This window comes from Apis cerana, linkage group LG1, assembly GCF_029169275.1.
Source record: "Apis cerana isolate GH-2021 linkage group LG1, AcerK_1.0, whole genome shotgun sequence".
NCBI classification, from domain to species: domain Eukaryota; kingdom Metazoa; phylum Arthropoda; class Insecta; order Hymenoptera; family Apidae; genus Apis; species Apis cerana.
Window position 1 is genome coordinate 3710338 of NC_083852.1, and position 14329 is coordinate 3724666.

A 14329-nucleotide genomic window follows, 5' to 3' on the forward strand; every position below is an offset into this window, starting at 1 on the left:
ATGGCAGCTCGTTCAAACTTTCTCGCGTTCGCGAAACTCTTTCCAACCTTCGCTGTTCGCAAGCATTTTTCTCGGAGGCGCAAGATGTTTCCGGTCTGGCGACTTACCTCCTTCTCTTTCCGTATGATCGCAGTCCTCTTCCAGAGTTAAGAGTTCTGGACCCGTACTCCAGCCCTTTCCACAAAAGGATTCGAAATCGAGGAGGCGCAACTAAGACCATCTTCGAGAAACTTCGAATTTTGATGGTTAAAAAGACGATTATATACTGTTCCAACAATGAACAGTAAATGGAACGATTCGAAAATTTTTGCTTTAGATATTTTTCTAATAACTTGTTTGGAAATACAATTGATCCGAGCTGTCTGTTCAGCGATCTTTTAAAATATTATGTGTACTGGTCACTGCTGAAAAAAAGTCTCGCGGGACGGCACAGAGGCAAGAGGGGTTGTCCTTCGCTAGGATCATTTATCCCCACTTCGGACGCTTTGTTGACGAACCTGACACCACACGCTACATAAAAGTAGAAGAACTATAATATGACAAAAATATTATTTTCATTCGTGAAGTACGTTACAGGCTAACCGTCCAAGACTGGAAGTTAAAATATTTTCGAAATTGTTATTTGGACGCATATCGATATATTATTCGTATACGTACAATTATTATCTCAATTATTAAAATACACGAAATTACATTTATAAATTAAACTATCATTACAAATCGTAATTATGAGAAATAAAAAAATTTTTATATTATATCGATACGAGAATTCTCTAGATTCTATGACTACAAATATTTTAACACATTGTACATAATTAAAATCTTCGTAATATAGAATGTATATTTTCTATAATACAATATTTAAAAAATAAAAATAATATTATTAAAAATCACATGATTGATAAAATTTTAATAAAACCTAAATTTAAATCGAAATGGCTACGTTAAAATGAAATATCCGAGAAATCGAGATCCATTTTTTCCTTTTCTCCTTGCGCAGTCAATAAATGTCTCGAATTTTCGTCGTTCTCCGTCAATCAGTTTTCTGGTTGGTCGATGGAAGAGTAGATAGGGTTGAACCTAGTAAGGGCATGCTTACGTATTTCGCATTGAAAGTTTCGTTAACGTTGGTTGATACTCCCCTGGGGATGTATATCTGACTTTCTTTGAAGTTTCGCGGTTTCTGAGTTTCAAACCGGCATATACCGTGGTTTGTACCGTATAGAATGGTGGTTTGATCGTTGCCAGATTTTATTCGAATTGATTAAAAGTGGAAAGATCGAAGAATCGATCGAGTTAATTGAAATAGAGAAAAGAGAGAATATGTATCGATCGATAAATTTATGGAAACTATTTTTTAATTCTTAAATATAGCAACTTGTTAATTATTTGTTAATTTCAATTCTTTATCGTGTAAAATATTTCATTTTTGTTAAAAATCAATTAATGATACGATAAAATAAAAATTTGAGGAAGAAAAGAAAAGAAAAGAATCGATTAATATATAGTTACAATTTAAATTTGTCAATAATTAATTGAATGATTCTGCTTATCGAGAAAAATTGCAATAGACGTTTTTGACGATATTAAAGTATAACTCTATGCATAAGAAGTCGGTTTAAATTTCAGACATAAAACGTTAAAAGTTAAATTAAAAAACGTGCTGTCGAAAAGCATTATGACAAATGGGAAGGAAAAGTGGAACTTAAAATATGTTAATGTTCGGTCCACAGAAATTTGAGAAATTGGGTCGAGTGTGTAATCGACAATTTTCTTGCTTATGAAACATAATGTCATTAATATGTCTGTCCTTGAACGTAATAGGGGGCCGAAAGAATCCCTCAGTTGTCGGCTATTATTAAAAAGAATTTGTCAAGACTCTGTGGCTTTAATTTCGCATGAAAAAATGCTTAGCATTTTTTGCATCTTTTAGAGAGACGCATTTCGGTTTTTCATCTCCACATGAGAAATTGCTGCTTATTCGTTATGCAATAAGCATTAAATTTTTCTATGTACAGAAAAGAGTTAACATACATTTGGACGAGCATATCTTTACTATTTTACAGAGAGAAAAGAAATTCATTTAATTATGGAAATTAATTGTTGTATTTAAAATTCGTGAAATGAAATTTGAAAATGTAGAATACAATAATAAATATTAAAAAATTAAAACACATTGATCTTAAGATTATTTAAATCTATAGATACAATCCGAAGTAACTCTTTTGATATAATACGAATCGAATATTTTCAAAACTCAATTATCATATGTATGAGTATTCTATGAAAGCAGGATAATGGAGCAGTAAAACCTTCATCTTCAACTTATTACATTAAATCCAAGTCAAGTTTCATCAAGATTCTAAAAATACATGATAGAATTTAAGAATTCTTGAGAAAATCAAATTTTTTCCATAAAGTAAAAAATTTAAAACCATACTTTAGAAAAAAAATAAAAAAAATAGAACATTATTTAATATTTAATTTTTCCTTTATTCGAATTAACGGTTCGATGATATTCGGCAAACTTCGGACGAAATCGGAGAAAACTTCGACACTCGATTATTTGTGCCTAAGTGTAACCGACGCAGTTCGACTTCGGCTCGACTCGGCAATAATCGGATATGATCGGTGCCACAGATTATCGTCGAACCGATCAAAGTTAAACCGTCGCTTATATTTACACTTCGAATATTGCAATTCTGGCTGAATTTTTCCAACCAGTAAGCTCGTAATCTCCACAATATAAATTGGCCTTTCGGTATTATCACACCAGAGACTGTTTTATTTCCCGTGCTTCTTTGTATCTATCTTATCGCGAGTCGGCCATCATCGTACGCGACGAAGGCGGTACTACCCTTTTGAAAAATTCAACGGTCGTTCTTCCGCGGGCATAGTTGATACATCACTCGCTCGCGTGTATGTATTTATACACACACCTGGTGGAACAAAAGAGTTGTTCTATAACCCGGCCAGACGTCTCGAGCTGCTTTCCAACGCTGCCACTTTTTGAATGTAACGCGAGGACAGTTATTCATATGCGCGAGGAATACAGCAATCCAATTGGTTCCCTCGGTCTAAAAGCTTTTGCCACGATGCTGCTTCTGAATATTCCGAATTGTAATTAGAACTGTTTGCCTCTGATCTCCATGAAATGGAGGACGTCCAACGACACCTTATTGCATCGGCGTTTCCAGGATGCGAGAGAGTAAGCTTGATACAATATGAATGGTAAGTGAGGGATACAACGGCATTATCGTCGACTGGATACACGAGGAAGAGAGTCGTGCAACGTGAGCATTTGAATAAAGAGCCAACGCTTCCGCAACAGAAACATTTTGTCCGGTAAACTGTCACGGAAAAGCTAGAGCTCTGCCGTTATTTGTGCAATGTATTACATATTTCGAAATAATTATAAATATAGTAAATGTGATAAATATAAAATGATATACGATGTGTGTTGTACAATTATGTTTATTGCAAATTGTGTGGGAATTTCTGAAAATCTTCGTTCAACTATCTTTTAGAATGCGTATAATTTGGTTTGATATAAATCTGATCCAGGGTTTAAAATTGAGATTAGAACAAAGAATTTAAAAGAGAAATCTTGTACGACGATGATCAAAGAATGGAACAAGAAATGTATAAGTTCAAAAGAATTTCCTTATTCAAATATAATACCCCGTTTGAAACTAGAATTGATTAAAAATTCCTGTGAAGTATGTTTCCTTGCTATGAGCAAAAGAGATATACGCACACTGCTTATGAAATATTTCACATTCTTACATAAGAAATAAAGATCACAATATGGGGAAGGATTGCTTGAGAAATTTTTCAAGACTGATATTTCAAGTTCATGATATATTCAATTCAATTTTTTTTCTTAAAAAATTAGCGAGAAATCCGTTGTTATTCTCGAAAAGAGCAATCATTATTTTAAAAAATTCATCGAGATCTCAGATTCACGAATTTATTTTCAATTACTCTGTACAATAAAATCTAATCAGATTCTCTAAACAAATTTACAAGAATCTCGAAAGCAAATCGCAAAATCTCTACTCTCACAATTTCTCTCAAATTATTATCGTCCAACAAAATTTTGAAAAAATTTTATCTCTCTTTCGAAAAGACCGCGTACCAATCAAGCGCACGCATCGCGCAACGTGCATCGATTCCTCGAGGGAGCGTGTGGAAGGGTGGACACGGTATGTCGATGCATTCCCCAGGTACGCGTATCGATCATTCCTGGAGGTGTCCTCGTTATTGTGTGTCGCCGGCTCTTCGAAATTGACCGCCACGCTTGGACACGTTCGGAATAACCATGGAACGCGAGATACGCGCCTCGTGTCCACCTGATTCATCCTCCTCTCCTTCCACCCGTCTCGAAACAATATCATTGTCCCTTTTCAATCGTACCCGCTTCTACATTCGTTTCCTGATAATTATTATTATTATTATTATCCCGTACGACAAAGCTCTGTCCCAGTTCCGTCAAGAGGGACAGGGAGAAGGAAGGGGGGAAGGATTTGCGAGTCGGATCGACCTTGTTTCGCGACTTGCTGCCAGTTGGATCGGAGAGATAGGACAGTGCGAGCCAGCCATTTTTAAGCCGTCGGTCGATGAACAGTTATTTTACATACGTTATATATAATGGTAAACGAATCTTTGAAAGTTTTATAGCGATTTTTCAATTTTCTTCTTTTTTTAAACGTTACGACCTCGTTTCGTAATTCTTGTATCGAACAATTTCGCGGATAAATTTCTTTTTTTTATTTTTTTTTCTTCCGAATTTTTTTTTAGAGATTCTTTTTAACAATGTATTTAGATTATTTTAAAAATTCGTGCAATAAGAAAGAATCGAATAAATCGAACGAAACGGATGTCTATCGAAATTTTTTTCTTTCGTTCTGTGTAATTAAAATTATCGTATACGTCATTTCCTTTTAATACCATCGAATGCAATGTGCACGGCATTGCCCTATTTCGTTCTTTTTTTCAATTTTTAGACGTTAAATTTGAATACTAGGTAGTACTTTCGAACTCTCCATCCAAATATAACGTCGTAATTGTGCATTCGTATCACGTACCTAGCCTCCTTATGCACAGAACTGTACGATACATTCATAGAATTCATCGAGACACGCACTTCACTTTTGAAATAGGTATAGACTTAGATTCTAAGCTGCCATTTAATCTTTTATTATTCTACATGCTCATTATTCATATGTTCCCTTCACTTCTGAAGTTCGTGCACTATTCGCGCAATACGAGCAGCTCTTTTACAATGTGCAAGATTTATACATATTCGCGCAGCAGAATCTCGAATCGATGTGCGTACAACGAGTCAAATGTTTCGAATGGTTGAACATTTAGTATAGGAAACTTCGAATAGAATAGAATAGATTTTTGACGAATGAAAATAAATATAGTAAAATTTTTTGAAATATATATATTATGATTGTGTATAGAAATTTTAATCGTTCTATTTTTTTTTTTTTTTTGTATTTATTTCGCTGAAAATTTGTTCCGTTAATATTAATGCATTGCGAGTTGAAAATAGATTTTTTTTCTATAATTAAAAAATTGATTTCGATTTATTTTTTATATATACAATGATCGAATTTTACAGGAAATTTTATTTTTCGAACAATAAGATATTATACGCAATGTAATTATTACTCGAAAAATCAACGATTTGATATCGATGGTGAAATATCATTTTAACGATATAGTCGATTTACCTTTGTTATTCCTCTCGTTCTTCGTTTCGTTCGACCGTAATAAAATAAAAAACGTTGCAAATAGTAAAAATATTTTACAATTTCGCGTATCCAATTTTATATTTAATATTCGAAGGTTTCCTGGGAAATGGAAGCCTATCAAAATTTCGATACAAATAAAATCTGTATAATGGAATTTTTACGCATTCGGAATCGAATAATTATTAAATTTCCTAGTTTATTTTATATTCTGAAATATAGAGTATAAATTCGATAAAGAAAACGACAAAAGATAGCGGGTAAATATTTTTTCAACTATTTGTCAAGTACATAATACGCGCCAAAACAGTATATGTCTATGAAATTTATATTTTTAATCCTCAAGCTCCTATATAAGTGTGTTTATTATATACATGGAATTTATTGTTGTTATGAAATAAAACAATTTTTTTCTTTTAAGAGAAAAATAATGAATAATATACAGAAAATATATTACGTTAAATTATGTCTCTACGTACATTTCACATTTATTGTATTAAAATCATCAAAATCAAGTTTCCACGTAGCATTTAACGCGTAGCATAAAGATTATGATTGATTCTGCGATTTACATTTATTCATTTGTGAGCGATAAATCCGAATAATCAACAACGAAAGGAGAGATAGTAAACGATTAAAAATTATCTTTTCTTTACACGATGATATCTCGGAAACCGGAAGTCGTATCGGGATAAACCAAAAGCGTTTCGAAGAGGACAGTTCTACGCCTCTGATGATTGTTCATTCGTTGACCGGAAGTCGCTACTTTTGGAGTTACGGCGATTCAAAGCTTTCAAAATTGTAATCAACTTTTAAATTATATAATAGATACGTTTACTCACGTAAAAGAATATTACGAAGATTTTATTAATGATATATTTACGATTTTTAGTAATTGTTTGAATTAAGCAACTCTTCCTTAAATACAAAGTTTGGCAAACAGTTACTGATTTTCGATACAACTATTTAGTTACGGGTTTAAAGTAACTATAATCGGCTTAACGTTTTAACTGTTTGAGTAAATATAACTCGCACCGAATATATTCGCACAGTTCGATCTATGTAACTATTCCGTTCCAATATACGATTTTTGTCGAAGAATACAACGTGTATGTCTCGAAGATTTCTCGACAACGAAATATAAATAATTTCCTTCTCTACAAATATATCTTGTTTCTACGAAAATTGTCACTTTAATTTTGTACAAATCTTCTTCAACGAAACAAAGTACGAAGAATTCCAATTAATATTCTTCGAAGAAAAGAGAATTCAAAAAAATAAAAATTCTATTACAAACTCCATTATCTTGAAAACAAAAACCTTGACGCATTCAACGCGACACGGTCAGCGTGACAAACATTTTCCAAAAAAAAAAGTGAACACATTTTTCACACCCCCTCTCTCAAAAAACATATTTTCAAAAATCAATATCCCCCATTCAAGGATTTTGATTTTTAACGCCTTCCACATAAAACCACCTTCTCTCGTGTCATCCTTCTCGAGACACTCTCTGTACAATGTTGTCAAATTGATAAAATTTCCTAACGAAAGTCAGCTTTCGTGCAAAACGTCGCGTCGAAATTCCGGTTGATCGTTTTGCAAAATCGCGAACGATATACGATGTATAGCAAGATAGGTAGAGGCTGACAATGTTGACGTTGACGCGCACGTTCGCCGTGTATCGACACACAAACGACACGATGCGATGCACCGACAATACACGGATCGATCTCTTATATACCCGGAAGAACGAAATACATAACTCATGCTCGCCGCACGAGAATTGATAACTACGGATAATAATGTCGCGTTTAACCGTTTTGCTCGACTGGAAATTGGCTATACATCGAAGCGCTTGTACACAATTCCATCCCGGAATGTTTTATCAAAATTAGAAAACCCTCTGCGCGACTTAGACTTAAATTTTTACTAACAATAACAGTTATTAATAACAATAATAAAATTCTCGAGAATCGGTGTAGAGTATGGAAACGTTAAACATTTGAATTAAACGATTGCACAGTCTCTAAGCTATCGACGAAACATTCGATCTAAATTTTCCCTCGTCCCCTTGAATTTCAAGAGATTCGATATCGTATAAAATTCGAAAATAACTCGAGGATTGTAATTAATCCTATCCAATCGACTGGAGTATTCTCCCCCTTATACGAAAGGCATTCCAAAGATGCTCGATAAATCTTGTAATTAAATTTCACAGGATTGAAATCCTCCGGCCGATTTTTTCTCTCCACTATTCTCCTGCGGTGCCTGTCTCGCGTATTCCGCAATCCTCCAGTAACGCCATCTCGTCTACGTCCAATTACGCGAGGATCTCTTCCGCCCCTCTCACTCTTTCCCCCTCTCCTCCTCCTTCTCCTCCTTCTCCTTCCTCCCTTCTCGCGAGAGTCCCGATGCGTGAAACGAGAAATAAGATAAAGACACGTATGACGATGCTCGGTATGCTTACAAATGTGTCGGGGGTATTGGAGAAACACATGACGAATATAGTCGAGTCTGTTTCTGTTTTAACGTTTCATCCTTCAATTTTTTTATTCTCTTTTTCTAGATAGAAACACGGTCCAATGATATTTTGCAAACTTCGTAGTACAATGATATCTTATTTTAAGGTAAAACTGGTATATGGTGAAAATGTGATGGAAAAATCTTTCGTTGAATTAAAAATAATTTAAAGAGATACACATAGCATATTGACCTACGAGCGGTTCAAGCTTCCATTAAAATGGAACACGCTTATCTTCCAAGTTCAAATTTACTTTATTCCCGCGTCCCACGGACCTAATTCGGATAACCCAGTTCCCTCCCAACAGTGGAATTACACTCAACATTACCGAACATCTCGCATCTCGATCGATCGATTCAGAGACTCTTGCCATCAGTTACACCCACTCTGCCCGAAACTTAGAGATATACTCGAGTCATTGAGGGAAAGACCGTAACGTGTATTTAATATATTAACAGCGAAGTTTCTCTCGAGTAGGAGAGAGAAAACATTGCACGAAATGAGCGGTTCCCGTCTCCTCGTTCGACAGAGGGCGACGGTGGCGCCTCCTTAATAAAAGAATATCTTCGAAAGTCTTCCATCCTTTAAACCTGTCAACGTGGCCAAGAGTGGTGGAACAGTGGTGCGAGGAGAGAAACGAAGTTTACGCGAAGGTGTCGCCAAGCTCCTTTTAACCTCTTTCTTCCCTATTTTCCAAGGAATTCTCCTCCTTTCTTCTCTCGATTCGAGATCCGTTCATCTTTCCACAGGTTTTTCTGGATTTATCCTGCCTTCTTTCCGTATTTTGTTTCCGGAAACTTCTCGAGTCTAGCCAAGACTGTTAAATCTATCGTCTTCCTCTATTCTACAAGAGATCCTATTTTGCTTTATCTCGAATTAAACCATCGAGACTTCACTTTGCATGTATTTCTACCCTGTTTATTAATTTAATAGGCTGATGCTCCTTCCAACCGATTATCGCTCGTTTCGCAGTCGTTTTACACGAGAAACTAAAACATTCGAGAAGCTGTAATCCCAACAGCATTCGAAGAATTTCTTCACGCGAAGTTTTATAAAAATGGAACACGCCGATAATTGAAATCTCTTATTTTCTTCCTCGAATAAAGAATATCACATTTTCGAAAATATACTGTTCTTCTTCTCCGATCAAAAATAGAAATCGTGACATAAGTCGCGACGAAACAGTTTATTTTACCATTATTTCCAATCTCACTATTATAACAATAATATTATTCGAAGAGTCGTAAACCGAGTCGAACCGTTGAGAACAATCCCGTTTCGGGACACGTTCAGTTGGACGCGGACGATTTTCGTCGCGAGAGCTGATGTCAGCTTCGACACACAGATGCATATATACACACGTCGTCCATTGTCAATCCTGTTGCGCCCACGGATCCCCTCTTTCGATGAATGTTTACCCGATGGAAGGGAGTTGCCACACGATGCGCGCATCAAGAGCAAGTGGCGAGAGCAAGAGAATCACTAATCGGCAGCGTCTCACGATGCTAAATAATTTCATCTCGAGGGACTTTGTGAATCGATGAGCACAATGTGTATATACCTGTGTTTAATTAATCATGAATGTTCGAGAAACAATCGTTGAAATCACGCGTGTGTATATTGAACGAATAAATATTGTATTGTAGGGATAGTAATAACGATGATTAATCTTAAAATCGTATAATAGATTTTTGGATAAAAATTGTACAGATAAATTATACGTGTATATAATTATATCGATCTTATCAATGCATTTGTTCATTAGTTTCGATAAAACATTGCGCGAAAATTTATGTTTCTAGTTTTAGGAGACTGCTATAAACAACTTCTCGTGAATATTCAAGAAAATTATACAAATTTACGCCGTTTGAAAAAAAAAAGTGATGCATTTTTCATTAGCAAACTTTACTTTTGCTTTAATGCAAAATAAAGGGAAATAAGGAATGTTCTTGTCTCGCTGAATTAAAAAATAAAAGAAAATTATAAAAATTCGACTCCTTCCAATCTTCAATCATCATTTAGCTAATTAAAAGTCCAGAAAATAAAAAATGAACTTCATATATCATTTAATATCATCACGAATATAAAATTGTAAAAATTATATATAACCATATAATTTTCTTTCTCATTAAATGATCTCTTATCGTTAAATGAAAAAAAAAAAAAAACCAAAAAAAGTATTATCCTCCACCAATTATTTTCCAGACTATTAATACAATTTTATACATTACATCCTCGATCATCACCGTTATCAAAAATGCAAAGATCGAATGTCCATCAATTATATGATCTTTCCTGCGTTCTTGCGTTCGAGAACGCACAAGTTGCGGGTATTAGAAACAAGCTCGACTTTTCGATTACCGTTATTACGACTTGGATCCATCTCGTGGGCCGGAAGAGTCGAGGGAAAGAGGGAGAGGGGTTTCGCCTCTCGAGGAAATTGAAAAAGGGTGGCGGGAACGACAAGAGGCTGGGGTAATTAATTGCTAGGCCGCGAGAACGCGAGGCTGGAAATAAAGTATCATCGTTCTCTATAGCGGGGGGAGGGGAGAAGAAAAGGGAAATGGCTTCTTCGCGGGAAGTGGAGGGGATTTATGAGTGGGAGGAGGAGGAAGAGAGAGAGGAAACAGTTTGCGCCGGGCAATCGGAAATAAAGGAGAAAGATGAGGAATAAAGGAAGGAAGAGAATCGTGCGTTTTCTTTCCTGCTCCTTGCCGGATTTTCGCTTCTCTCGCTCGAAACTTCACCGTGCAACTTTCATTATAACCGGCGGGCTTTTATCACCGTGCTTGTTTCCGCAATAAGTCCTCGGCCTCAACGTGTTCGATAACGAGTATTGAATATTTATGAAGTTGTCGAATTGTCGAAGGGAATCGCTGATAAAAATCTTTTGAATAAAGATGGACGGAGAGAAATACAGTTTCGTACGTAGAGCACGCGTGTGTTTAAACGTTGGAGATTAAAAATTGGAGGATCGAGGGGATTACATGCGAGTTTCGTGATATATTTAATGATAAAAAGGACGTGGTGGATGAATAAAATCTGGAAATATTCAGAATTATTCCATGTTTCGGATTTTTTTCATGTTTTCTCAAACGTAAAAAATAATATAGTAATATTTATGCAATCGTAAAAGAGAAATCAATCCATTGTGACATTTCTTCTTCTCCGATTTATTGCAAAATTTATGACATTATGTAACTCGAGCAATAATCGGGTATTACGAAGAATAAGTATGAACCGTAAAATTACATTTTTTCTTCGCCACGGTTTTCAACTATGACGATTCGAATTTAATATAATAAAAATTCACAAATTTTTCTAATAAAATTCCTATTGTTATTCGTTTTCCTAATTCATAATCTGAATAAGAATCTTGATCTTTCGACTAATCATATAATTTCCATGAAAAAAACATCGTTTTTATAGTTTGTACAATTCGAGAAAATTTCACACGACGAGATAATTAAAACAACACCGTTCGAGAGCTGACAAGCGAATCGCTCGTTAAACTTCTTCTTCCTCTTCTTTTTCTTCTTCTTCTGGTTGCCGAGCTTATTGCAAACGATGAAAATTAAAGATGGTGGAAACGACGCGCCTCACGATCGAACAATACCCACTTACTCCGACGACGTAACGGAAAAGGAATGGCCATTTTCCGTTACGAAAGGAAAATTATTAACTCTAAGAGTCGAGAGGCGTACAATAATAATAGTTCGAAAAAAGAATCAAATAAGCATTTTGTAAATTAAATTATAGATTCATACACGGTGAATTTTCTTTTTGAATTTTACAATTGATAATATATGATTAATATATAATAATACAAGTGTTGCAAAAATGTAGAGATATCGTTAATTTCTTCCTCGATTCTCGAGGAAATAATTTCAGATAGCTTTGTTAAGCTTCGTTAAGTGTAATTATAGTTCAAGCTCCTTACTTTTATTGCAAATAAAAGGAAAAATTCCATCAAGCCAATTCGTTAAACGTGTTATCTGTGACTGAGCCATTCATCATCGATTCATCATCAACTCGAAATAATTGAAAAGAATGTTGTGAAGAATAATTCGTGTGACGTTTCTCTCTCGATTCTCCGACTTGCAGAGGCGAGAGGAGTATTACCTATGAGTATTTGCTCAAGGCCGGAATTTAATTGAAGACCCACCACGTAATAGACGTTCTGTCATGCGGGGAATAATAATCGGCAACTGTGAGTACACTATCCGTTTTAGATCTAATTTTCCGATGGTGCTGGAAATCGTTGAATAACAGTGAGTGATTCATCAAATTCTTCCACTCAAATTTGATAAAATATATTCAAAATTTTAATTTTACATGATAAAAATTCCTAATGGACATTTACGATGATTAATGATTATTAAAATTGTTGTACGTATATATTTATATATGTATTTTTTTTATTGAAACAATGTTTCAGTTTAACTTTCTCGATAATTGGCAAAATATATACAAAATTTAATTGTAATCATTTTACGGTATTTGTACGATTCCTAAAAATTTCTAATTAGATAACCGATAATTTATTTAAACTGTTATGTGTTTATTATTTATCGTGGATTTTTTTGTTATATCTCTGCATAATTCACTTTTTAATCTTACTTAATACAAGATTAAGATTAACAATGCTATTTATTCAATTGATAAATTATGAATTGAATCTTTAAATTTCCTTAAATTAAATTTTCCCTCGAAAATAACAAAAGTAGAATAACACGATACAATGGCGATACAGTGATTTCGATAATAATGAAGTTATTACCTTGCTCTTTAAATTAATATCGTATTGAAAATGATAATCCTGTAAATAATATACCGCGATGTATATCCTGGGTCAATATAAATCGGAAAAGATTAATCTTTCGTAGCAGAAGATCGTTCGAATTAACGTTATATAAGTATAAAGCCGCACATATATTAAGTACATGTATATTTAACAACGAAAATTTATTTGAAAAGATGAAAATTTCATTTGAATATACATTGATGAAATGGAGAAAATCTTTCAAAATATTTATGACGCGTTCGTCGATCGATCTTAATGAGCAATAATAAGCTAATATATTGTAATTCGAGCGTACAAAAATTAATATTATCAAAAAATAAATTACGAAATATCATCGATTTATTTTCTCTCGTCGATTTTGGATAAATTTATAGAAGCATATAAATATATCATGCTAGAAAAAAGAAAGAAAGAAAGAAATATCACATAACCTTAAAATCCAACCTAACCTTAAAAATTCTAAAAATTCTAATTTTATACAATTAATTGAAAATTAACGTTGAATATTTTCTAATTCATTAATATATATAAAGTTAGACGAGATAAAAAGCAGAAAGAAATCGAAAGATGTTAACCTTTCGTTTCCTCGTATTGCTCAAACTACAATTTATATAGCTGGCATATCGCAGTATCGTCTTTAAAATTTAAAATACAGAGAAACGTGCATCATTCCTGATAGGAAATTCCGTTGTCCGATCAAACTTTTAGTACTTTACTTCCAACATCTCAATGCTTCTCCCCTCTCCAGTTTTTACGATTTCGAATATGAAACGTACGATCGCGAATGGTGTTTTATACGAGCGCGTCTTGAAACGCGGATGGAAATAAATATCGCGTAATGGAAGGATTTTTTTTTTCGAGTTCACACGTTAAGAAAATTCTTTGCGCAAATTTGATTATACAAAATGAATTAAATAATAACTATTAATCCGATGGAACGATTCATACATCTTTGATGCGGTCTCTTATATTGTATAACATATGCAAACATATATAGCATCCAATTAATTGTGCATTCATGTACAAGATACAGATGTATCTCTGAGGCCATTACATGGATACATCTGCAAGCAATTCCAGCACTATCACGATCATTACGCTTAATCATTGCAAATAAATATATCATTATTCAAATATTGTGATATTCAAATTCGTGTGCAAATTGCGTACAACCAAGTTTCAGCAAAAATAAAAAAAGAAAAAAAAACGAGAGAGCATCGATCCAAAAATATTTATTATTTATTC

The 14329-nt window shown here is 34.1% G+C and overlaps 1 protein-coding gene and 1 long non-coding RNA gene across 4 annotated transcripts in view; both read right to left on the minus strand.

Annotated features, from left to right (window-relative positions):
* The window catches only part of LOC107994951 (furin-like protease 2), a 376396-nt gene that overhangs the window by 139347 nt on the left and 222720 nt on the right, over window positions 1-14329 (minus strand). The gene's annotated exons all lie outside the window — the stretch shown is intronic.
* Window positions 1-14329, minus strand: part of LOC133666442 (uncharacterized) — a 133930-nt gene that overhangs the window by 72882 nt on the left and 46719 nt on the right. The window lies entirely within an intron of this gene.